The sequence below is a fragment of the Diuraphis noxia genome, unplaced genomic scaffold (genome assembly GCF_037042655.1).
Source record: "Diuraphis noxia isolate RWA-SAM2 unplaced genomic scaffold, SU_Dnox_SAM2 contig0001, whole genome shotgun sequence".
In the NCBI taxonomy this organism is placed as follows: domain Eukaryota; kingdom Metazoa; phylum Arthropoda; class Insecta; order Hemiptera; family Aphididae; genus Diuraphis; species Diuraphis noxia.
Genome location: NW_028301711.1, coordinates 103485152 through 103512564, shown reverse-complemented (window position 1 = coordinate 103512564; position 27413 = coordinate 103485152). Strand labels below are relative to the sequence as shown.

At 33.9% G+C, this 27413-nt stretch overlaps 1 pseudogene; it reads right to left on the bottom strand.

The window, feature by feature from the left end:
* Nucleotides 1-20870: 20870 nt before the first annotated feature.
* Nucleotides 20871-22072, bottom strand: LOC149063022 (uncharacterized; annotated as a pseudogene).
* Nucleotides 22073-27413: the final 5341 nt, after the last annotated feature.

Below are 27413 nucleotides of genomic sequence, written 5' to 3'. Positions count from 1 at the left end.
TCAAAAATTGTTGACTTAAGTTGAATTATTCATAGGCATTTGAAATTTTCGATCATAATTAATTTTTTTAAATTAATATTGATAAAAATGTATTTGTTAAGCAGAAAAGCTTGAAAATTTAATACAAGGCTCTTAACATATTGTTACAATAGCAGTTGAAAAATAAAATAAATTCATAGTCACAATTATTTTTTATAAGCATTCAAAGTTTGAATTTTGACAAAATACGTAAAAATCACGAAAATTCACAAATTATTTTAAGCTAGAAATTCATAAAAAAATTTCTTTTGAAATCTCAGATTTAAAAATTTAATACAAAATTCCTTACAAGTTTTTCAATCTTTATCACAAATAAAAAGTCCACCGGAAATTCAAATTAAATTTTTATGAGCATTTGAAATTTAAATTTTTACAACATTGGATTTTCACTGGATTTCACATTTAGCGATTTTCTTATTTTGGTGTAACTCTAAAAGTCTAAAACAAATGACCGCAGATACTTGAAATTTTCACTGAATGTTTATATAGCTAGGCATTTTCTATATTTGATAAAATTTTCAAAATATTTAGATTTGTTTTGAGCTGTATACTGACATTTTAATTTTTCAACTCTTTTAGTTTTTTTTTCTATAAATATCGATAAAAAATTATTTGTTCGGTAGAAAAGCTTGAAAATTTAATACAAGGCTTCTAACACATTTTAAAAATAGCAGTTGAAAAATAAAATAAATGCGTAGTCAAAATTTTTTTTTACAAGCATTCAAACTTTAAATTTTGACAACATATGTAAAAATCACGAAAATCACGAAAATTCGCAAATTATTTCAAACTAGAAATTCATAAAAAATTTTCTTTTTAAATCTAAGATTTAAAATTTTTTAATATTCTATAATATATCCTAGACAGATAAACCGTCTTCGCTCAGAATCGTTTTTCGTATACAATGATATAATATCATTGGATTCAAATTTAATTCCATCCATTACAGTAGCTCACTTGTAACCTACGAGTACTGTATAGTAGAGCGACATCCACGACTTACCCACCTTTTTTTAAGGATTTATTTTGCTGCAAAATCCGAGCCCTAGTTATAAGTAATATATCAGTTTAACTATGACACATTTGTAAATTTGAAAAAGTAAATTTTCTCCTAACCATGTATGTTCTATGCATACGAGCTATGCATGATACCTATACTATGTTGTATTAATAGTATAATACAGAAATCATAGACATTTTTTGTTCTGTTTGGTCAACTTTAAAAATATCCTGAGAAATACAGACCATCTCAGCTAATCGTAGTGAATGATTTATTATTTAATTCAAATTCAATGCATCCAGCAATGTAACCAGATCAGTGATCTTAATAATTTTGTTAATAACTATTAAACACGATAGTTTATTGATATAAACATCATTATAATCATTATAAAAATACCTATAGGTACATAATTATTTGCTTAGTTGTTTTGTTAAGTATTGAACCTTGAATTTAATGATGTTTATGTTATCAATTAAATATATCTTATTTCTTATTATATCTAGTCCAGAATTATGAATCTGTTGCAAGTATGTTAATTTCTTATTTTTCGTTAGATTACATATTTGTGTGCGATTGTATTTCAATATATTATAAATATTCTCATAAGTTTTCAATCAATTTTCAAAAATGTATATAATCTATATTATACAATGACACATAACCTTATGGATTCAAAAATTAAATCCGTTTTACTATCACTATAATTTTATAATTTTTTTTCAAAATATTTAGGTAATTGTCTAGTTATTCCAAACAAACTTTTTTTTCTTTATTTATAAATTAACAATTTAGATACAGAATCTAATTAACAAATTCCTTCTCGTAGTAATAGATCATGTTAATAAATTGATTTATGCGAAGCAAAATATAAAATACGTATAGTTTTTTTTTGTTATCTAGTTTTCGAGCTTATTAAATTTGTATATTAGCTTCCCTATAATTTTATGCATAGATAGATGCCATCTTAAATTGTTACCAACAATATTTCCAAAATACCGTATTTTTGAAACTTGTTAAATACGTTTGCTAATGTTAACGTTGCTTATTTTAATATTAATTCTACAGCTGGGGCTAGGTAAATTGGGTCCGAGATAAGTTTGGTACATTTTGAAGGCGGTAAATTGAGTCCAGAGAAAAAACAACTAATAGGTAAGTTGGGTCCCCAGAAAAAAAGTTTGTAAGTCCCAGCTACTAATTAAAAAACTAAAAAATAAATTTCATATGATTATTTTATTATATACTTAATTTATATTAATTTAAAATATTTAAAATACAAATTATTTTATAATAAATTTCATTATTATATTTAATATATATATATATACATTAGGGTGCCCGTTATTTATAGATGAACGATTTTTTTTCTTAAAAATACGAGGAGTGCTGCCCGGGTAATTTTTCCTATTGGTCTAAAAATAAGATCTGCACAATTTGAACTTTATATGACATCATTAACAGGGCGCGCTCTAAGCTCAAAGTTTAGAGAAAATGTACAATTTTTTAGTTTTTTAAATATTATCGCACAAGTTTTGGTTTTTCCTGAAAAGTCATTAGGAACTTTTTTGTAGAACTCGTTATTTACTAAAAAAAAGTGTTCTTATAATTTTTTCCTACACTCAATATTTTTTTGTAAAAATTAAAAAAACTAGATGAAATTAACATTTTGTGAAAAACACACGTTTTAATGTTTTTTGTAATTATCTCTCTAAATATTAAAGATACACAAAAATCATATACTACTAAAATTGACCTAATTTATTTTTACTAAAATATATGTAACCAAACAATTTTGTGTTAAACTAACTCATTTTGATTAAATTGAGAAAACATACAAAAATAACTAATTTTTCTGAAAAACAAATTTTATAAAAAATACTTTTGTTTTCTTGTATTTAAATATTCAAAGGAGTGGCCAAAGCATTTTTTGTTGTTTCAGGATACGTAGATCTATAGTCCTTGACTGTCTGAAATAATATAAGAAAAATCTAAGTTTATTTTGAGTACAATATATTTTAAGAATGTTTAAATTACTCACTTGTAACAAAAATTGTTTTTGAGTTTCGTCTCTCGTAATACTGTTATTATAATCTTCTACAAGTTTTACGCCCCTTTCAGCTGAATTGTTGACAATTCTTAGTTGTTCAATGATAGTTTTTCCTTTTTGGTAAGCACTTGAGTTAAACCATTCAGACGGATGAATATGCAAAAAGTTTTCAATTTTAAAACGCTGAAATATATTTGCCGATTTTTGACTTAACAGTGATACTAAAATTTCTTTATCTGGTTTGCTTAAAAATGTTGTTATTTCACTCATTTTTAAGTTCAATTTTTTCGCATGTACTTCAGGTTCATCGATATTGATTTGCTCGTTTATATTCTTTGCCATCATTACTTTTGTGTTAACATCTATACTTTCATCAAATAATGCAAATGCAGCACACTCTTCGGTTAAATAGTAAAGGTGGTTAATAAATTTACTAATTGCTACTTCTGATACATTTTTGTCTATTTCTTCGTATTTTTTTAATTCTCTAAGAAACTTTATGTCGTTTAATGGAGCAGATGCGGCCTCCACGGCATAAATCCAATATATTACATAACATTTTACAATAAATGACGTAATTTGAAACAACGAATTTTCTTCTAATTTTGATAACTTAAATTCTGTTCGAAATAGATATAATTTTAAAGTATATATGGCTTTTGCCATCCACCTTGCCATGTGATATGCACCAGGTTTCCTAAATTTGATTCCACCTGGAGGTACACCACCAAGATAAATAATTGACAAATCCAAAAGCTCGCGGTAATCTTCACGGGGTAGTTTTTTTGAAATGGCAATTTTAAGTGACATTAAAATGTCATCTAAATTGTTATTGAAGACTTCTCGTACTCCCGTACTATTTATGCCCGGAACAAAATTTTGAGTATTTATTTTGGACCAACTAGCTTGAAATCTTTTGAATAATGGTATGTCTGGTCCAGATACGGTAAACTTACATTTTGTAAAAACTGCTGCTAGTATAATTTCGAACACGTGATGTCGACATCCAAAGTATAATACGTCCCTTTCTAACTTCTGCTCTAGTATAGTACAAGCTCCTTTCAATCTGCCAGTGTTTGACGCTGTTGTGTCAAAACTAAAAGCTTGAACATTTTCTATTAAATTCCAGTCTTCTAATGTGTCGTATATGGCTGACGCGACTTCATTTCCAGTTGCAGCTGGTATTTCTGGAACTCCTAGCAATTGTTCAATATTTGTACTTGTTCCAATTATTGACAGTCTTTCTACTGGTCTGCCCGTTATATCATGTAGTAATTTAGTATCCCAATGTACAGTGATTACTTGGGCATTCAGCTTACTGAAATTTTCTTTAATTTTTTCAGTATATTTTTTTCGAAAAATATTACGTTGGTTTCTTATAGACGTTCTATTTATAACATAATTCGACGGATCTAAAGAAACAGCTTCCATGAATGCCATAATTAAGTGTAAACAATCTCGTTCGCTAATTTTACATTTATCTAATGCTGCAGCTAAACGTGGAGTCAACAATTGTTTACGAGCTCTTTTTTGGGGGTTTGAAATATTAGTTTCTTGCTCTTGAATGTACTCATTTTCACTGTTATCTTCTTGAGAATCAGAATTTGTTATCTCGAAGTTCACTTAAATAAAAAGAAAAATATATTATAATCAAATTAACAGTTATTTTTTATTTTAGTTATGTTAAAAACTTACTGTCAGTAGCTGAAGTGGTCGGATTGTCTGAATGCTTACGTTTTCTCTCTTCTTCTCTATCTAATCGTTGTAGTCGTCTTTTTTCCAAATTGTCTCTTTTTTTATCAATACCAATCATGCAACCCGTACGTCCTTTCTCACGCTGTTTGATTAAAAATTGTTTATCTTCTTCAACGGTCATTATTATTAAGGAATTTTGATGTGATATATCAAATAAATCATTCATAGAGTTTGAAAACTCTAATCGCTTATTAATTAAAACTTCACTTGTTTTATTAATACTCTTAGATAAATTTTGCCATAATTCGTACAACTTTTTAAGTTTTAACTTACATTTATGGGGCTCTTGTGTTGGAATCCGAGCTTTTTTCCAAAAAATATTACACTCTTCAATGACTAAATTTGCACTAGTGTCTAAGTTAAAACCAACAATTCGCATGTTATAAAACAAAACCTGTAAACAATCTCCATTTGATGGTAGTTTACTACCTGTTATTTGGTGCTTATGATGCCCTACGAGATAAATTTCTTGTCGGGATGATGACATTATGAATAATTTAATATAACTAATAGGTAACTATTTAAAACTACTTGTGAAGAAAAAAGCAAACATTGACGTACTCAACGGTGCTCGGTTAAAACGAAACTATTACAGATAGCATTAAATGATATCTATTTAATTAACGCGATTACATTGCCGATATAAAAAAGGTTTTTCTAATCTAAAAATAAACATAATAGCGTCTTATCCTAGGTATATCATTCTTATTTCAATTATCATGTTAAAATTAAAATAAAACCATCTGTTGAAATATACAATTAATATAATATGTAGTTAGGCGTCAGCCTTGATACGTGTGTAAAATTTAGTAACTAGTTATAATATACGAACGGGATTTTTTCACAAAATGTTAATTTTATCTAGTTTTTTTAATTTTTACAAAAAAATATTGAGTGTAGGAAAAAATTATAAGAACACTTTTTTTTAGTAAATAACGAGTTCTACAAAAAAGTTCCTAATGACTTTTCAGGAAAAACCAAAACTTGTGCGATAATATTTAAAAAACTAAAAAATTGTACATTTTCTCTAAACTTTGAGCTTAGAGCGCGCCCTGTTAATCATGTCATATAAAGCTCAAACTGTGCAGATCTTATTTTTAGACCCATAGGAAAAGTTTCCCGGTCGGCACTACCCGAATTTTAAGACTTCAAAAATAACGGGCACCCTAATATACACATATATATATATATATATATACATATATATATAATATGCATATTATGTACTCGGTAAAAACTCAATTAATATTTTTAGTAATTAATTACTAAACTCAATTCGGGTTATAACATTAATGGTGTATTTGGTCATTTGCTCACCTATATATGATAATAATAATGAAATTAATTTTTAATTTTTTTTTGTTAATTTGTGTTTGTTATATTTTTAATCAATATAAATAATGCAGATAATAATATATAATATAATAATAATAATAAAATTTATTTTTATTTTTTAAATTAATAACTGGGACGGAAGGACCTATAATCTTTTATCCCGCGACTCAACTTACTTGACCGGGAGTCTACCAATTGCACTTAAAATGAACTTTTTATGTACCAATTGCGCTCAAAACATTTAAGGGTCGATATACCAATTGCGCTTTAAAAATTTTAGGGTTGATAGACCAATTGCACTCTATACGTTTTACATTACCTAAGGAAAACTTATTAGTTAGTTACTAACCGATTATTTTGCGAGTATTAATGCATAATACATTGTGAGATTTCTAGTATTTTACTACCTTTTGCACTAGTTACCATCTATTAATCAAGGAGCACTTAACTCATGATGAATAACACACTACCTATCTTTAAAAATTCTTTTCTGCTAATTTCGCCAAATTTGTATTTCTCGATATAAGGATTGATTGTTAACTTTTTTGTTAAATATGCTCTATTTGAAATATATTAAGTAAAATATAAAGAGACCAATTGGTACACTAACCGTAAAATATAAGAGACGCAATTGGTACAATGTCCCTAAGACCCTAAAATGTATGCAGCGCAATTGGTACACTGACCCTAAAATATATGCAGCGCAATTGGTATATTGACCCTAAAATAGGTACAAATTTTGTTTTAGGCGCAATTGGCCCATGCCCACTTGGCCGTATATCATTTGTGCGTCGTCTATTTACCTGTGCAAAAAATCGCACATCGTTTGCACATCATTGATAGATAATCGTTTATGCATTGTCTATTTACCTGCTCCAAATTATCGTACATCAAATTCGAATCAATATTCTGAACAATAAAGGGTATAAAATTACATGTTGTATTACAATTAATATTATATATAGAGAATGAATAATTTAAGATTTTTAAACTTAAAAATAAAAATAATAAACACATAAATATTTTAAGTTCAAATTTGACAATATTCATCAATTCATTAATTCTAAAACATTACATTTATACTTAGTATCACATCATTACATCTATGCAATATTTGAAATTTTAATTAAATGCATCAATATTATGTTAATATTATCAAGAGATTTTAAGACGAAAGTTAGAAAACAACTTGCGCTTTAGGTGTATGCCTTTTAGATTCTGAACGGAGTGATGAATGTACTGATTTTACAATGATGTGTGTTTTTTTCCTTTTTTTTTTGTGTGTCTGTGTTCAGCATAACTAGTCGAAATAATGCTTCAATTTCAAACTTTAGAGGTGGTTTCCGATGGAAAAGTGAATATCCTTGGTGCATTATAGAGGTCGAAAGTAAACATTTTCCAACAGTTTAAAAAAAAATCGAAAAAAACAACAAAAAAAGTGACAGAAAAACGGGAATTTTTACGCAAAACCAGTTCGATCAAATCGATTTTTTTATATGGTTGTAATTCAAAAACTGATCACTGTAAATACTTGACATTTTCACCAAATGTTTATGTTAGTGATATATATATACAGTTTAATTTTCGTACATTTTTTACTTTTTTGAGTTATTTATAGACCACTGAAATTTTCTATTTTTTTGAGAATTTTTTTTCGAAATGTCGGTAAAAAAATTTTGGATGACCAAAAAAACTTGAAAATTTAATATAAGGTTCCTTATGAGTTGTTCTTATTGTAGCTAAAAAAAAATTAAAAATCGTTAGATACAATTTTTTTTTATAAGCGTTTATAGTTAAATTTTTTACGAAATCTGTTGAAAAGCGAAAATTTGCAAGTAATTTTGAAGTTGAAAAATCGTAAAATTTTCATGTTTATAACTAAGGATTAAAAATGCAACACTAAGTTTTCCATAAGATTTCCTACAAGTAGCTATAGAGAAAACTCGAAGCATCATTATAGGTAAAATTTTAAGTGCGTTTGAAGTTTAAATTTGTACGAAATAGCGTAACGATAACGATTTATCCTCAAACCAGGTATATGTATGTCTATGATAATATAAGGTATTATGAATTATGATAACTACATGCAATGTTTTTGGAAAAATTGATTAACCATTCCTTATGCAAAACGCGTTCTAATTGAAAAATAAAATATTTGTTTCAAAATAGAATATTTGACAATGTTTAAATATAATATATCCTAGACTGACAAATCATCTCCGTTCAGAATCGTTTTTCGTATACAATGATACCTATCATTGCATTCAAATTTAACCTACCCTAGTCAGTGGTCCACCCCACCAGCCCAATGTACAGCAGAGTGACATAAACTTAACTGCTTTTTTCATTTATATTGTTAAATAATAATAATGCGTAAATGATGTAGGACGTTTTAGACGGTCAATGCTCAAACGATGTATAAATAAACCCAATAACCTGACCAAAAATCGAACGATGCGTAATGGTCTAACAAAAAAGGTCTAAATTAACAATAGTGATGCGCAAACGACAACCGGCGACTTACTTACCACCTTTTTTTTCAGGACTCAATTTACCGAGTAATGGTCATTTGTGACCCAATTTATCAATCCCGCTACAGCTATGTATTGTTATGGTGTTCACATTTATTAAGTCTTATTTATGGCAAAAACATTGTTTTATCATAATTTAATATTAGATTCCTGCCACTAAGTCATTTATATACTTCATGCATACCAATAGTGGCTTTAGAATGAACTCCTTCCACGAATTGTTCGTGAAAAGTAGGTATACCTACAAGCATCATCAGCGTTTGAAACTACCTGGCCATCCAAATTTTGATCCCATACCGAATTTATGTGTAATAAACCTATAATGACTAACAATGTTGATCACGCGTTTGTACTTAATTTAACGTAAAAGTTATCATATTTTTTTTTTATTAACAGAATTTTTGAAAACTGAATTATTCAACTTTAAAATCAAATTCTATAGTTGACCTTTTTGGAAAAAGTTTAGTAAACCAATGCATTATTATTGTATTTTTTTTAGCTTATATTAGTTCGTATACTTTTATTATTATTATTTTTTTATTATTAATAAAATATAATATTTTATCGTGTATGATATTTCAAAATTGCATTAAGGAATTATCTAGTTAGTTTAATCGTATGCTTTAATATTTATGTTATCTATATAAATACACATTCAAATACGGAGGGAAATGGATTCCATGAACCAAAAAATAGCAAATCTCCTTATATCTATAATTAATATACACACACGAAATCATACACTTTAATAAGCGGCATAGTATAGACCATAGGGTCCTTACATTAAACATCGCTAAAATAATCATATAGGTATAGTTCTGTTATAAACGACCTACGTATATTATACTTATTTTCCAGATAAACAATGTAAGTATATTTTATATTTATTTTCATATTTTCAATTTATACACTTCTGGAAAGATCAGGTAACAAATCCAAAATTAATTAGAACATAAATATTTGTAATGATTGGTTCTGCAGGTTATTATTTGGAGGTGTCGGTCGCCGGTACGACTGTCATGTGTTCGAAAGTTTATATCTTCCAAAAGCCGTCTTTTGAAAAGTCATATGTTTCAAAGGTTATTTGTTCAAATTTAAAAACAAAACTGATGAATGAATTTAATTTAGAATGTGGTGTGATAATCGTAAATCTCACACGCAAAACAGGTTTTTCATGTAGCTACCTATATTTATCATATACATTGTTTTATTAATATCAATAAGTACAAAAAAATGCAAAATGAAAAACCCCATTAAATATTTGTATGTCATTTATTACATCATACATGTTAACCATTAAAATACGTTATGGTCAACGGTCAACATGTATAGGTTATCGTATAGGTATAGGTAATAGGTAATACGTTATTATGTTGCTACGAACTAGGTTTCTAAGCGTTTTTTTTTTCATAAACAGAAATATTAAACAGTATTCGTGGTGGTTTAGTTTCAATCATTAATCATAGTTTATACATCAAAATTAGAAAATTGCATTAGAATAACAGACGAAAAACATATTTTTTATTGGACTTGTAAAAAATTATGTGGTACAAGAATTCGGCTTTTTATGAATACAACGCAAATCATATTGACAAAAATTGTATATTCTCTGAAAATCATAATTTTCACGAAGCTGGTTAAATAAGTGTGTAGAAGCAAGAATAATAAAATAAAATATAAAAAGAAATGCTCGAGAAAATCAAGATAAATCAATACGAATATAGTACGCAGCAATAATTGTAGAAACGACTCGAACAATTAATTCTCTTCTCAATAAAAAGGCTGCTTGACAATATTGAATAAACGTCAAAGGCGTTATGATGATGTATAATTGGAGCTGCTAACAGCAGATATGATTGACCTACCATTATCCATGCGTGTAACGTTTATTAGGTAATGCATTTTTAGTAAATAACACTAATGAAGTTTTATTGTTTACAACCAATGAAAATTGTACCTACATTGTTATACAAGAATCGAACTGTTGAATAGCAGATGGAATTTTTAAAGTATGGCTATACATTTTTTATCAATTATATGTTATTCTTTTAAGTGAGAAAATGACACAACACAACACATTTTTGTTCCACATATGTACGTTTTAATGATTTCAAAAACAGAAGAACTTAACGTAAAAATGTTAAACTTTATTGAATAATAATAATAATAAAAATCTATGGCAATTCAGTTTTAGAAATCGTCACTGATTTTAAAAAAGGTGCAATTAATGCAAAACATTGCATACTCATTGAGCCTCACCGACCGACCCGTGTGTGTATAATGTATGAATAGTGACTTGAGAGAAGTGAGAGACGGGCTCGCCGAGCAAAATTCAGTTTGTTAGTGTGTAGACTTAAAATAGTTAAAACTAAAATAAACATTAACACGAGTTGGTACTTGGTGCCATCTATATATACGCGCGATTTATAATAGGTACTGTCTCACGTTCGTGAACTTAGCGGCACTCATGTAACAGATTTCAATAAAACCTATCCAACAATTTTGTTGGATGTTTGTTGGACATTGTTGGAAAGGTTTTACAATTTGTTGGACCGTCATTAAGAAGTTATAAACATTTTTCCAAAACCACCGCTAAGTTCACACTAACGGCCAACTTTTTTTAAAAGTTCAAAAAACTATCCAAAACTGTTGTAAACGGTTTGTTGGACGTTGTTGGAAAGGTCCCACCATTTGTTGGAACTCTGTTTATTTTATGCGAATTTTTGAAAAGGTGCCCCCGGCCAACTTTTTATAAAAGTTCAAAAAGCCATCTAAAACGGTTCTATATAGTTTGTTGGAAAGGTCCCGCCATTTTTTGGAACTCTGTTTTGTACGAATTTTTGAAGAAGTGCCGCTAACTTCACACCATCGGCCAACTTTTTTTAAAAGTTCAAAAAACAATCCAAAACTGTTGTAAACGGTTTGTTGGACGTTGTTGGAAAGGTCCCACCATTTGTTTGAACTCTGTTTATTTTATTATACGAATTTTTGAAAAAGTGCCCCCGGCCAACTTTTTTTAAAAGTTCCAAAAGCTATCCAAAACGGTTCTATATGGTTGTTTGTATGTTGTTGGAAAGGTCCCACCATTTGTTGGAACTCTGTTTGTTTTATACGAATTTTTGAAAAATGCCCCTCAGCCAACTTTTTTTTAAAGTTCCAAAAACAATATAAAACGGTTCTATATGGTGCCACTCGGCCAACCATAAAGTTTATAAATAAAGAACGTCCAATTGGTTTTTTAGAAATCGCATTTTATCTGTTATCTTTAAAATACCATGAGATACTCTCCAATATATACTCCTCTAAACGCCTTCTGACTAAACTATTAATCTTACAAGATAACTATATTATAAAGGTTAAATTGGTATTACTACTTTTAAAATGATAACATACAAATAATTTTCACAGAAAATCAGCTTCTTCTCAGTTGATTATCCAATGAATTAACAAACAAAAAGTTTGATATTGATTTTAAGTGAATTTTAAAGCATGGCTGGGCATTAACGAGTTAAGTTAATATTAACTAAGACCAAAGTTAAATAACTAGTTAATTTTATTTAACTAAATTTTAACTTAATAAGTTAATTTGTTTACATATTCAATGTGTTAACTTCGAGTTAAGTATACACAGATTTCTTAAAATTAAGTTACACGAAAATCGTTATTCTTGGTTTAAATATGTAATTTTGTCCAAATTTAAAATTAAAATATCTGTAAAAAATAAATTTATTTTTATATTTTTAAGATTTTTGGTTACAGTATGAATTATTTATGAGAATCTTTGTTTGAAATTTTCAACCCTTAATTATAAGAACTGAACATTTTATAATTTTTTAATTACAACGGTTGATAATTTTAAAAATTTTGATAAGCTGCTATTCTATCAATATATCAGGAACCTTGTATTACATTTTCAGACCTTTTGACCAGCAAATAAAATGTAATTGACAATTATAAAAATAAAACTAAAAAACGTTTAGGAATTAATTTTAAACTCATACCTTATTGTTTGTATAATAAATAACGATATTATATTTTATTTGTTGAAATTTTTTAAACATGAGAATTATCAAAAAAATTCAACAGAGTTCCAACAAACGGCGGGACCTTTCCAACAACGTCCAAAAAACCGTTTACAACAGTTTTGGATTGTTTTTGGACCTTTAAAAAAAAGTTGGCTGAGGGGCATTTTTTAAAAAATTTGTATAAAACAAACAGAGTTCCAACAAATAGCGGGACCTTTCCAACAACGTCCAACAAACCATATAGAACCTTTTTGGATTCTTTTTGAACTTTTAAAAAAAGTTGGCTGAGGGGCATTTTTCAAAAATTCGTATAAAACAAACAGAGTTCCAACAAATGGTGGGACCTTTCCAACAACGTCCAACAAACCGTTTACAACAGTTTTGGATAGTTTTTTGAACTTTTAAAAAAAGTTGGCCGTTGGTGTGAAGTTAGCGGCACTTTTTCAAAAATTCGTATAAAATAAACAGAGTTCCAACAAATGGCGGGACCTTTCCAACAACGTCCAACAAACCGTAGAGAACAGTTTTGTACAGTTTGTTATGTGTTTGATTTAATGTTGGCCGTTAGTGTGAACTTAGCGGCGGTTTTGGAAAAATGTTTATAACTTCTTAATGACGGTCCAACAAATTGTAAAACCTTTCCAACAATGTCCAACAAAATTGTTGTATAGGTTTTATTGAAATCTGTTACATGAGTGCCGCTAAGTTCACGAACGTTACTGTCTCGCTTGTACGGGAGTTTATAATATTAGAATACTATTATATTATAGTATATAATATTTTTATTATGGTTATGAATAATTATGAATGCAACTCCTACACACAAGACTTTCTCTTGACACCATAATCGAAACTGTAGATTAATGTGTTGAGTGAACATATAACCGAACAAATAAAGTTTGTTATTTTGACAAACTACCTATTCAAAAAACATTTGGCAAACGTTCAACAAACAATGTTTCACCGAATGATTAGGTACTAGGTGTGGACGCGGTTTACGGGTACAAACAAACATATATAAATCACAGCAACATCAGGTATAAAAATATAATAATAATAAATCAAAGCCCTATGGCTAAACAAGATAAACATAAAATTGCAAATGTGTAAACCTTGTGGCTAACAAAATAACAGCACAATATATTAAGGTCCCTCTGGTACAACAGAGGAAAGGTATAAATGTTTAATGTATAATTTTTTTCTATATATAAATGTGAAAATGAAAACCTATGAGTGATATGTTCTCGGAAACTACTGAACCGATCGTTATGATTTTTTTTTTTAAATTAAAGAGCTCATTGTGTAGAAGGTTTATGCATTTGATTGATTCTCTAACTTAATAAACAAAGGAGTTATCAATTATTATAAATTTTCATATAATTCGGATCGAAATTTTTTGTTTATAAATCGTTGCCATGAATTATAGTTAACCATTTTAAGTCGTTGCCACCAGTACAAACAAACCATTTATTATAATATACATTATAATATAATAACAACTATTATAGCTGTAGCCGTATAGCTTTAATATTAATAGGTATAAAAGGCGGCCCCTCTGGCCCAGCAGAATAAATTATAGTATATCGCTCAGCTGTTATGGCCAAACAGAAGAAAAGTTTAATATACAAATAATGCGTGCAAAAATAATGTGCAGCCCTTATGACCGAACAAAATATAAATATAAAAATAGTATGCGGTCCTTATGACCGAGCAGAATAATAATAATGAGTAATATTATATACAATGTCCCAAGGTTCATAGAATCTACTGACCGCTCTGATAAACCTAGTTTAACTATCTATAGTTTAAACTACCATTGAACAACATGGCAAATTTTAATCTCAGTTTAATTTTTAAAATCAAGTTTAAATAATCTCTAGTTTAAATCAGACTGGTACAACTGGCCCTAAGTGGGCCTTCTGGCACAACAAAATATACTACTAAATATAACAGTTCTTTTGGCACGACAGAATATAATAATAAATATGTATAGCCCTTATGGCACAACAGAATATAATAATAAATATACGGCCCTTATGGCACAAAAGAAGATAGAAATATGTAATATTATGTGTTTAAGGTTTAAGCTGTTGGTGTACAATCGTTAAATAACGATAGAATAATACAACAATGATATATGACCCTTCTAGCACAACAATTTATTATAATAATAATTTAAAATAAATCGTGACTTCCCACGTCGCCGAAACCCAATTTGCCGACTCCCAATTCACCGACATCCCAGTTCGCCGACTATTTATTTACATTTTCCGAATTTGCCGACTCCCAATTCGCTGACTTATTATAAAATAAAAGTAAATACAAATTTTTCATGTATAAATATTTATTAATACACGAAGTCTGTAGATATATCATATAAAAATGAAAGTAGGTTAGGATATTATATCATTATATAAAAAATAAAAGTAAATATAAATAAAAAAATTATAAAATTATTGTATTATTATTTGATATTTTATTATATCGACATACTCTATTAAAGAGATTTCTTCTGGTTTCAATTTGAAAAAAATAAAAAACAAACTATATAATAACTATTATTACATGTAAAAATTAATAATTTAATAATATTTACTTATCCTTTGCATTTTTTTAATCTTTCTTCAAGCTTTCGAAATTTCATTTTCTTAAATGGTTTTGGATAACCGTTTTTTTTTTTTTTTTTTTGAGATTGTAGGTCAAGTTCAAAATTTTGTTGTTGATTTTAGATTCTGAGCGGAGCGATGAATCTATTGATTTTACCATGATATGTGTTTCTTTTTTTTTTAGATTCTGAACGAAGTGATGAATGTATTGATTTTACAATGATGTGTGTTTTTTTTTTTTTTTGTGTCTGTGTACAGCATAACTAGTCGAAATAATGCTTCGATTTCAAACTTTGGGGGTGGTTTCCGATGTAAAATTGAAGATCCTTGGTGCATTATAGAGGTCAAAAGTAAACATTTTCAAACAGTTTTCAAAAAATCGAGAAAAACAAAAAAAAAATGACAGAAAAACGGGAATTTTAACACAAAACCAGTTTTCGACCAAATCGATATTTTTATATGGTTGTAATTCAAAAACTAATCACTGTTAATACTTGACATTTTCACCAAATGTTAATGTTAGTGATATATATATACAGTTTAATTTTCAAAAATTTTCGACTTTTTTTTAGTTATTTATAGACCACTGAAATTTTCGATTTTTTGAGAATTTTTTTTTGAAGTGTCAGTAAAAAAATGTTGGACGACCAAATTAACTTGAAAATTTAATACACGGTTCCTTATGAGTTGTTCTTATTGTAGCTAAAAAAAATTAAAAATTGTGAGTCACAATTTTTTTTAACAAGCGTTTACAGTTCAAAATTTTAATAAATCTGTCGAAAACGCGAAAATTTGCAAGTAATTTTGAAGTTGAAAAATCGTAAAATTTTTAAGTTTATAACTAAGGATTAAAAATGCAACACTAAGTTTTCCATAAGTTTTCCTACAAGTAGCTATAGAGAACACTCGAAGCATCATTATAGGAAAAATTTTAAGTGCGTTTGAATTTTAAATTTTTACGAAATAGCATAACAATAACGATTTATCCTCAAACGATTTTTAATATTTGTTATTATTCAAAAAGTATAAGTCGTAGATACTTGAAAATTTTTGCCGATTATTTAGATTGTCATTTTCTTTACATGATTTAATTTTCAAAATATTTTTACTTTTTTTGAGGTATTAAAAGACAACTGAAATTTTCAATTTTTCTGAAAATTTTTTTTTGAAGTTCGATAAAAATTTTTTGGCCCTATCAAAATACTTGAAAATTTAATACAAAGTTCCTCATAAGTTATTCTTATAGTGATTAAAAAATTATAAGAATACGTAGGCACAATTTTTTTTTATTAGTATTTGAAATTAAAATATTGACTTAATACGTAAAAATTACGGCAATTTTCAAATTATCTTAGATCGAAATTCATAAAAGTTTTTCTTTTTAATTCTAAGATTTGAGAATTTAATACAAGGCTCTAATATATTTTTACAATAGCAGTTGAAAAATAAAATAAATGTATAGCCACAATTTTTTTTTTACATGTATTCAAAATTTAATTTTGACAACATACGTAAAAATCACAAAAATTCTTAAATTATTTTATCCTAGAAATTCATAAAAAATTTTCCTTTTATACCTCAGATTTGAAAATTTAATACAAGGCTCCTAAAATATTTTTACAATAGCATTTGAAAAATACAAGAAATGTGTAGTCACATTTTTTTTTTACAAGCATTTAAATTTAAATTTTGACAACATACGTAAAAATCACGAAAATTCGCAAATTATTATAAGCTAGAAATTCATAAAAAATTTTCTTTTTAAATCTAAGATTTGAAAATTTAATACAAGATTCCTTACAAATTTGTCAATCTTTATCACAAAAAAAATGTCCACCGGAAATTCAAATTAAATTTTTATTAGCATTTGAATTTCAAATATTGACAAAAATTCGTCAAAACCATGAATATTTGCAAATTATTTTGTAGTTCAAAATTCATAATATTGTTTGTATTTATATCTAAGGTTATAAAATTTAACACCAAGTTTTCCATAAGTTTTGCTTCAAATAGCTATAGAGAAAATTTGAAGTGTCATTATAGGAAAAATGTTTTGAGCGTTTGAGTTTTAAATTTTTATGAAATCGCGTAATAATAACGATTTATCCTCAAACCAGGTATTCGTTGATGTGTACCGGCGCGTTATTATCCTTAGTGAAGAGGGAGTAAGGACGTATGTCGAAAAATATATGCAAAGTCGCTTATTAAATGACCAAAAATTATGTTTATTAACACGAAACTACAATGTACTGTATTCTAATGCTTAATAGATTTTCTGTATAACAAATGAGATTCTGATTGAGTGCGTTTAACTCTACGACTGACTGGGCGGCCGTGACTAAGGGGGGCTCTCTGTGCAACTGCCAGGGTAGGAATTGCTGGATAAGCAGATTCCAGCCCGAACGTCCGTTCCCGTAGTCACGTACGCCAGTATACATATCATATTACTCTAAACTATATTATAACTACGTATTATGCTTAAATATAACATGCCCCCAGGGCCAAATTGGAGCAGTCCCTGCGACTTAACTTAACATAAAAAAAAAAATACAAATATATAATATGTAGATTAACATTCAGTTTCTGCTACTTCTGGCTTATAAACATAGATTTTTTGTTTCTTTGCCTTCACCAGTAAAAATGTGATTACTATTACTAATATAAAAATACAAACATATTCTACCATAATATGATATTCCATTGGAATTATTAACATATTTTCTATTGTTTTATTGTTGGATTTATGTTCTATTGTGGATTCACGTATTGCTTGGCGGAGATTTTTATATAAACCAAAATGATTGAGTGTCTGGGAATTAACATCATCTATATCTAATTCCTTAATTTTACTTATATTAAATAATGGATTTTCCGGTACTAAATCTAATGTATAATTAACAAATGTGTTTAAAATAGGCGACATAATTGCCGTAGTTGTGTGTAATGTACAAGAAGGGGCGTACTAAGTCGGCCAATGCCTTTTATATTAAATTGGAATAATTTCTGAGGGTTTTTACAATTTAAGGTTACAAATTCGGAATGAGTACAATAAATCCAAGAATCGGTTTTAAATAATCGGTTCCAAATACTTACATCAAGTTTAATATATTTAATTTTGCATGAAATCGGAAGAATTTGTGGGTTTTTTAAGATTTCGACTTCGCATATTTTAGAGGATGCCCTTCGTTGAATTGGTTCATTGCCCTTGCAAATAGTATATGAACTTAGCCTAGTACAAGAATCACTTTGTTGTTGAGTCAAAGTAAAATTGAATTCACTATCATCGCTAAAAGATATATAATCGATCTCTGGCTCGACGACAACAGCGTTATCATCCTTCATATTAAAAGGTAATGGAATTCTTCCGAAACAGTGAAATGATCTCCAGTTACCTCTTGGACTCTTGCGTTCCGATAATTTTGACATTCGCTATCCGAGATATACTCATGGAAGAGTTTCAAATCCATAAGTGATCCCGTCGATTGTCGCTGAGATCTAGTGTGGACAACTTTAACTTCCATTATTCGACTTAGTGCGTCAGCGTTGGTATTGGACTTTCCGGTTTTATAAATCACTTCATATTGGTATTCGGCTAACTTTAACCTTCAACGCAGAAGTCTTGAACCAGGATCTTTTACATTGAATAACCAAGTTAATGGCTTGTGGTCCGTGTAAATTTTGAATTGTCTACCGAGTAGGTAAGGTCTAAAATTCTTTACTGCCCAGACTATGCTTAGCAACTCTTTTTCGGTCGTACTATATGCTTGTTCAGCTTTATTAAGAGTTCTAGACGCATATGCGATGGGTCGATCTTGTCCTGGCGTACCCTGTGACAGAATGCTTCCAATTGCGAACTGGCTAGCATCCGTGGTTAAGATAAATGGTCTTGCAAAATCAGGATATTGTAATACTGGTGCTTCCACGAGTTTCTGCTTGAGCGTCTCAAAAGCTCTTTGACATTCCGTCGACCATTCAAATGGTACGTCCTTGTTTAAAAATGCAGTGAGTGGTTTCGCCGTTTTGCTGTATCCTTCAATAAATCTTCTATAATAACCCGATAAACCTAAAAATTGTTTGATTTCTGTTGTATTTCTGGGAACTGGATGATTTTGTACACATTCGATTTTTCCTGGATCAGGTTTGACTCCTTCGTCAGTAATGAGATGTCCCAAGTATATATATGACCTCTCTTTGTAGGAATTGACACTTTGACGGTTGTAAGCGGAGATTAAATTTTCTAAGCCTTGCAAATACATCTCGCAGTTTGGATTCATGGTCCTTTAAGTCCGAAGCGTAAACAATTATATCATCCAAGTATACGAAAGCTTTGATACCGTTGATTCCCGTCAGAGCTGTGTTCATTAAGCGTTGGAATGTGCTGGGAGCTCCACCTAACCCAAATGGCATTCTCCGGAACTCATAGTGGCCTTTGTCAGTAGAAAAAGCTGTCTTTTGACGATCTTCTGCCCTGATTGATACATGGTGGTATCCACTGACCAAATCCAATGTAGAGTAATACCTCGATCGGCCTAATTGGTCTAAAATTTCATCTATCCTAGGTATAGGGTATGCGTCTCCAATGGTCAGTTCGTTAAGGCGTCTGAAATCTACACATACTCTATATTTTGGGTTTCCCTGAGCATCTGGTTTCTTCAGGACCACGATCAGTGGTGCATTCCAAGGGGACTCGGACGGCTGTATAATGTTGTGACTTTCCAACTCTTCCATTTGTCTTACAATCTCCTGACGGTGAGCGTAAGGCAGTCTATACGGTCGAACATTAACAGGTTTCGCACCTTCCTTTAGATGGATCTTGTGCTGTATTGCATCGGTCGAAGGAAATGAATCTCCCTCTAGCTGAAAAATGTCCGGATATTCACCAATCACCTTCCAGAGACTATCTGATTTTTCCGCATTTAATTCTTGGTATGTTATAGCCTCCCGAATGCGATCAATACGATGCCTATCTTCAGTTATTTCATTTGTATTTATTGCAATTAACATTGAGGTTTCCCGGAATTCTTCAAACTCGATTTCTTCAATTTTTAAAGGTGGTATTTTGATGGGCTTTTCTGAAATGTTGATGGCAATAGCTAAGATTTTTCCCTGTTTGACTGTGTTAACCACATTCCCAAGACGAACATTTTCCTCTTGTAGACTTTGTGAATGAACTACTAAAGTTGTTCTCTCCGGTCTTGAGCTGGTAATTGTAACGATGGTTTCTGAACGTGGCAAAAGTGTAACAGGATCGGTATTGAGTTGAAAGATTTTTGACGAATGGTAATCTATTGCCACACGATGTTCGGTGAGAAATGGATTGCCCAAAATTCCTTCGTGAGGAATTGGAAAATTATCATGAACTACCTGGAATTTGGTTGTAAGAGTTTCCGTTCCTAGATTTAAATTGAGGAGTACAGAACCTAAAGTGCGTACTAAGTATTCATTGATTCCTTTTAACTGATAGCTTTGAGTTTCGTTTCTTAAAGTGGATAATTTTATCATATTCAAATCACTACCTGTATCTATAAGTAACTAACTGAGGCCCGATGTTTGCTCGTTTCCCGACGATGTGCCTTGTTGCTCTTGTGCCTTGCGTTCATTAACATATTTCCGTTTGCGACATTCACTTATAGTGTGGTTTGGCTTTTTACAATAGTTGCACGTAACTATTCTGATAGCTTTTGTTTCCATTTTATTCTTATTCTGCGATTCTCTGTAACGGCTTGATCGGCTTCTGAAGTACGGCATTGTCTTGCCTGGTGGTTTGTACGTCCACAGCGAAAACAAGCGCCAGGTGGTCTACTGTAAGATTTTTGTACCGAATTTGTCTTGCTCGCGTAGCTATTTCCTGATTTAAAATTTGACCTATTGTTTTTATAATCGATAATGTTTTTGCGAATTTCTTTTTGATTTCTGCGCGAAGTTTCTTCTTCCAAAGCAATCTGGACACACTCCGATAATTTATTCGGTCTTCTAGCTTTTACTAATATCTTTGTATTGTGTGGTAACCCTTCGGTGTATGCTGATAAAATTTGCGTTCTGTTATTTTAGATAAGTCTTCCGTATTAGAAATTTCATTCGCTGCCATTGATGCTTCTATAATATCGTAATATAATTGCTCAGCCCTGTCACTATATTGTTGAATAGTCTCCCCCACAGCTATTTTGAACGTTGATAATTTCGAATGTAAATGTGTCAACGTTTGTTTTTTATTAACGGTGAGGTCCAAAATTTCCTTTAGTTCCTTGTAAGTAGAAGGTTTCTTATGTCTAAACGGGCGTATGGCCTTACCTATTAATCGTGTTGTTATGCCTCTGATCAGATTTTCTTTCTCCGCTGGGTCGATGCTTTGTAACGCATATTCGCACGCATTGTGAAATGCAAAACTATCATCAGCGTTTTCCCCATTGAACATAGGGATCAAATTTAATTAATGGAGCTTGGTGTGTGGTCATAAACTTTGACATTATTTTTTCTTCTACTGCTTGATTTTGAGTACTAGTTAATTTAAGTAAGTTCCTCGAGTTCTCGAGAACCGATTCAGTGTTACCTATAGAATTGTTCGCTCTCTCTAGAATATATCCCGCCTGAGATAAATTGTTGTACCTACTATCGTCTGAGTCAAATTCGTCTGAGGGTTCGTATAGTTCTCCACTAGAAGGGACACTAACACTACTTTCAAGATCTATGAGATTTTCAGAGCTAATGGTTTCGTTTTGATCCGTATCTGACATAGACTACTACTGATTACAAATAATTAACCCGAATAAATAACCATACCATACAAAAATAATTAAATAAATGGTTCTCCTCAATTACCTTTCCGATTCCATACACACAACAGTACTTAAAGCAAATAAAAATAAATAAATAAAAGTGTACAGCAAACTAATAGTATTAATAATACTAATAATAATAATAATATTATAATTTTAATTATAATAGTACAAAATTACTCACGATCGCCTTATTATACTGATATTGTTTTATTTTTTTCTCCCCTTAAACCGTACTATTATTGATTTTATATTATTTTACAACTGAATAAATCAGCTTGAGCTTATGTATTGCGATTAATTGTTAAAAAAAAAATGATTAGATAACTCACAAGAACGAGGCGGCTACATATAATATGTTGTTGTGGTATCCGTTTGCTTTGATTGATAGGCGGTGGAAACAGCTGTGACCTAGTTGTTGCGTCGACGGTGACGGCGGCGGCGACGTCCCTGCACGCTGTAGACGTCGGGTGTGGCTGATGACTCGTGTAGACGCGACGGTCTTCGCATACGTTCGTAGTTGGGCGGCTCTCGGCGACGGTGACGGCCTCTGCGACGGCGGCGTTGCCCTTATTGATACTGACGTTGTTGAAAATCTTGATGCTCTGTAAATTCTTCGCTTTGATTCTAAGATGCTCTGGAGTTTCTGCTTTGCCGAATATCCGTTGCCCTCTCCGTAAAGAAAAACGGTAGTACACGTAGGTTCTTCAACAATTTATTTCGCAATAAAATTGTTGACTTCCGCTGCCACCAAATGATGTGTACCGGCGCGTTATTATCCTTAGTGTAAGGACGTATGTCGAAAAATATATGCAAAGGCGCTTATTAAATGACCAAAAATTATGTTTATTAACACGAAACTACAATGTACTGTATTCTAATGCTTAATAGATTTTCTGTATAACAAATGAGATTCTGATTGAGTGCGTTTAACTCTACGACTGAATGGCCGCCGTGACTAAGGGGGGCTCTCTGTGCAACTGCCAGGGTAGGAATTGCTGGATAAGCAGATTCCAGCCCGAACGTCCGTTCCCGTAGTCACGTACGCCAGTATACATATCATATTACTCTAAACTATATTATAACTACGTATTATGCTTAAATATAACATCGTATATTTATGATAATATAAGGTATTATGAATTATGATAACTACATGCAATGTTATTGGAAAAATTGATAACCATGCTTTATGCAAAATGCGTTCTAATTGAAAAATAAAATATTTATTTCAAAATAGAATGTATGACAATATTAAAATATAATATATCTTAGACCTAGAATGACAAATCATCTCCGTTCAGAATCGTTTTTCGTATACAATGATACCGATCATTGCATTCAAATTACTAATTCCTCTACTATTATGTGCTCAAACGCTTTCGAGATCACCGGTAGTAGGCTAATAGGTCGGTACGACTTTGGCTCCGCTGGGTCCTTACCCGGGGCCTTCCTGAACACTACTAGGCGTGCAATCTTCCACAATTTCGGGAAGCGCTTTGTCCTAAGACAGCAATTGAAGGTCCACGTAATGTCCTTGCCTATCACCGGCCACTCCTGTCTCAGTATTTTTGCCGTTATGCCGTCCATGCCCGGCGCCTTATTCGGAGACATTCTCCAGATGGCTCTTTTGACCTCTTCCATATCGCAAGAGTCAATCGGTCCCGACTCTACCTGTTCCGGTCGAAATGTTCCCAGGCCGACTCCCGCCTTCTCCCGCGTTTCTCTTTGTACCAGGTTTTCGCCGATTTCCGTATCACCTGGCACCAGGGCATCAATGAGTACATCGCCTGTCTCCTCAAGAGTTTGCGTGTACGATCCGTCCAGCTTACGGATCGAGGCCGGGAGGTCTTCCAAAGGCTTAGTTCCTCCGGTCTTTAGCCATTTGAAGACGGGTCCCCACGGGTCGCTATTCCCCGTGTCCGTGACGAATTTTCGCCAAGCGCTTCTTCTCGCTCTGAAGCAGTGCTTCTTGAACGCGCGCTTTCGTCTTTTGTAGACCGTACGGATAGCCCGTCTTCTGAACGCAGTTTTTGCATTCCTTAGCTTTACCATCCAGCAGCTTAGTGCGCTCAATTCGCTTTCCAGCCCTTAATTCCACCACGGGGGGGGGGGGGTCTCCGTCTGGCCCGGGTCCTCTTGGTCATATTGACCTCACAGGCCATCTCCAGCACTTCTGCGAGTGCTGCCGTGCAAGTGTCAACGTCTGGCGACTCGAGACTTCGCGATTTCGCGTCTCTGCTTTCCCTCAGGGTCTTCCGGAACTTTGTCCAGTCCGTTTTTGTCCAGTTATATTTCTTTGCCATATCCTGGCTTTCGACGCGCACGTCTGCCCTCGTTATTATGTTAAAGCTGATCAACGCGTGATCGCTCGACGTAAGGTCGTGGGTGACCGACCAGTCCGCAACCCTGACGTTGTTCCGCGTCAGCGTCACGTCCAGGCAAGCCGACCCCCTGTTCCTAAACGTCGGAGGGTACCCCGCCTTGTTATGCACTGAGAGATCCTTCCGACCAATCAAGTCCACGACCATGTCTCCGCGGACGTCCGAGACGGTGTCGTGCCACACCGATGACCGTGCATTTACGTCCGCGCAGATCAATACGGCACCACTGACTTTATCTAGAATGGTACCTAGTTCGTCTACGTATGTCCGGGTTGGCTCACTGTGCTGAAAGTAAGCTGAGATCAACGTTAAGGTAGCATCTCCATAGCTCAGCACGGCTACGGCCTATCCAGTAGGTAGACCCCTCTGCCGTCGGTCGCAGGCTCCTGTATCAGGCAGACATCTATTTCGTTCCTGACTAATAGTCTCTCAATTTCATGCATGACAGCTTTACTTCTGGCAGCATTTATTTGGTATACTTTAATTAGCGTCTCTGGTACTTGACCGACCGTGCTTTCAAGTCTACTGACGTCAGATGCGGCGCTTACATCTGAGTCAGCCGTTCCTTTATTTTTAAAGTCACCCTCGATTTGAGCTAGCTCCTCAGCAATATTAGTTAGAGCGGTTTCCGCGTCCGCCAAACCACCTGACTCGGTTGGTATGTCTCCGGGTGCCACATCCCCGGGATCGACGGTAGTTTTTGGGCATTTTGCCCGTTTCCTCAACCTGAGTACTTTCCGTCTCACTCCCTTCCGGGAGCGAGCCGGTGTCCGCACTGGGTCGCAGCTGATAGTTGCGGCCGCAGCCCGGCTTAAGCGGCTTTCTGTCGACGGGCCGCTCAGCACCGTCCCAAGACCTAAATTTTTGACACGTGGATGGTGGGACTCCGCAATCCGATCCCCACCTTCCGAACCGCAGTTCGGCAAACACAGAGTAGTTGCACTTTTGGCCTGCTTTTCCATGTGTTTGTGGGATTTAGGGTCTTCTAAGACTGGAGTCGACCACTCTCCAGAATTCTCCCCATATCACCGGGGGAGTCGGTTCGGAGATGCGCCCTCCGCCGGCGTTGAGAGATTGGTGCGGGGTCCTGAGACCCGAGAAGGCCGCAATCAGCCCTCCCAGTTCCGTTTCCATCCGGAACTCACATGACCGTGTTCTCAATCCCACGATCGGTTTCGCCCATCATCAGTCCCGGTACAACCGAAGCTGGGCTTATTCGGACGGGCGACCAAGGGTACGGCCTTATGCGATCGCCCGTCCGTCTCCTTTCCCTACAAAGTGTTTGCGGGACCTGGTCTATCCCAAGCGCCCTGACTTTTCGCCACTCGGAGATTTAAGTGGTGCATAAGCCCTCAGGTTTAACGGAGACGTGTTACGCCCTACATCACCTACCTTAGTTTTTATGCAATTTCGGTCCCATAGACCAGAAGCTAGGGTCAAGCTTCGTTAAGTCTTTCACGTCACTCGCCTCGTTTCCGCGGGGGGATTGACCAGCTAGTCGCAGGCGACGTGATCCGTCCCGACGCGTCCGGTTTGCGTATAATACTAAGACTTCCCTCGTCACTTCCGCGGGCTCTCGCGCGAGCGACAAGGGCACGCGCATGAGTGCCCCCAGGGACGCTGATCCCGAGGGCGCTTCACATAACTCAAGCGCAACAATTTGTTTCGCGTTAACTCGTGTCAACGGGTGTCTCGCTGGTTAGGCGCGGGAGCACGGTCTCAGCTATCCGACGGGTCCCTCACCGCCCGCGACCCCTAATAATAACCTAACCTAACCTAACCCCAAGCGCCCTGGTCATGTCAAGGTCTTTGCAGTGTTTACGAACCCCCGGGGGGGAGCCCGCGCCCCGAGCGGCCGCCGGACGGCAAGCCAACAGTTTCTTTAGCCAGCCCACCGTCGACCACCGACCGACACGCCAGTCCACCCCGGTCCCTCGTCAGCACCGCTAAGATGCAGGCCTGCCCAACGGCCTAGGATGTGGTCTCGGGTCGCCGACCACTAGCGCGGTTTAAGTCTTATAGCCATACAAATTGTGTTCATGCGCTCAACCTAACCTAACCTAACCTAACCCATCCCCCGAGGCGCGCCGCCAGCCCACCGACCTTCATCGGCAGCCGTAGCGCGCCCCAGGAGGACGTGGCACGCTCTCTCAGCTCCGCAATCCCGCCTGTAGTAGAGATATTCCACACGGGTACGGCCTGTGTCTCGACCATCTCCGTGCACCCTAGTCACAGCTGGGGTTCTCGGTCAGGCTTACCCGAGTTTGGTTAAGCCCATTCTCGACACAGTCCTTATCCGAGCCAGTTCACAACTCCAGTCTCGGTAAGCTGTCATCGATCTAGTGCAACCTCTGCCCCTTTCAATCGTCATTCATTAGCCGGCGCCGATATACCGGTTCCACCGCTGCCCGCGAGGCGACCGTCCTAACTCGTGCCATCGGTGTGTCACCGCGGGTCTGTCGCACCTCCCTCGTTCGAACATCAAGCATGTGATTCCACGATCATAGCCACCGGATAATCGGATAAGGACAGTGAGCTATCATTGTCGGATTTCTTACGCGGCACCAGAGACGGCGCTAATGCGCCGTAACTGGGGACCAAGGTCTCCGGATCGATGCCATCTGCTCGCTAGTCCGACGTGACCACCCACTATCACGTCTATGCGGCATGTCCCCTGGGGGCTTTTACGAATATGCACGATATTTAATAACATCGAGGCGCGTCAGACCCGCCCGGACGCCCGGGGCCCGACTGACCATCGGAAGGGTCATTCTCGGGGAAGCGGGTCGAGCCACCCGGGACGAGCGCTCCAGCCACCGCCAGAGGTCCGCCACGACCGGCCCACGCCTTCTCCGAGTGAACTCTCTCGGTTGGCACCCGCCCGCACTTAATCCGTCTGCCTGCTTTAGGCTCGA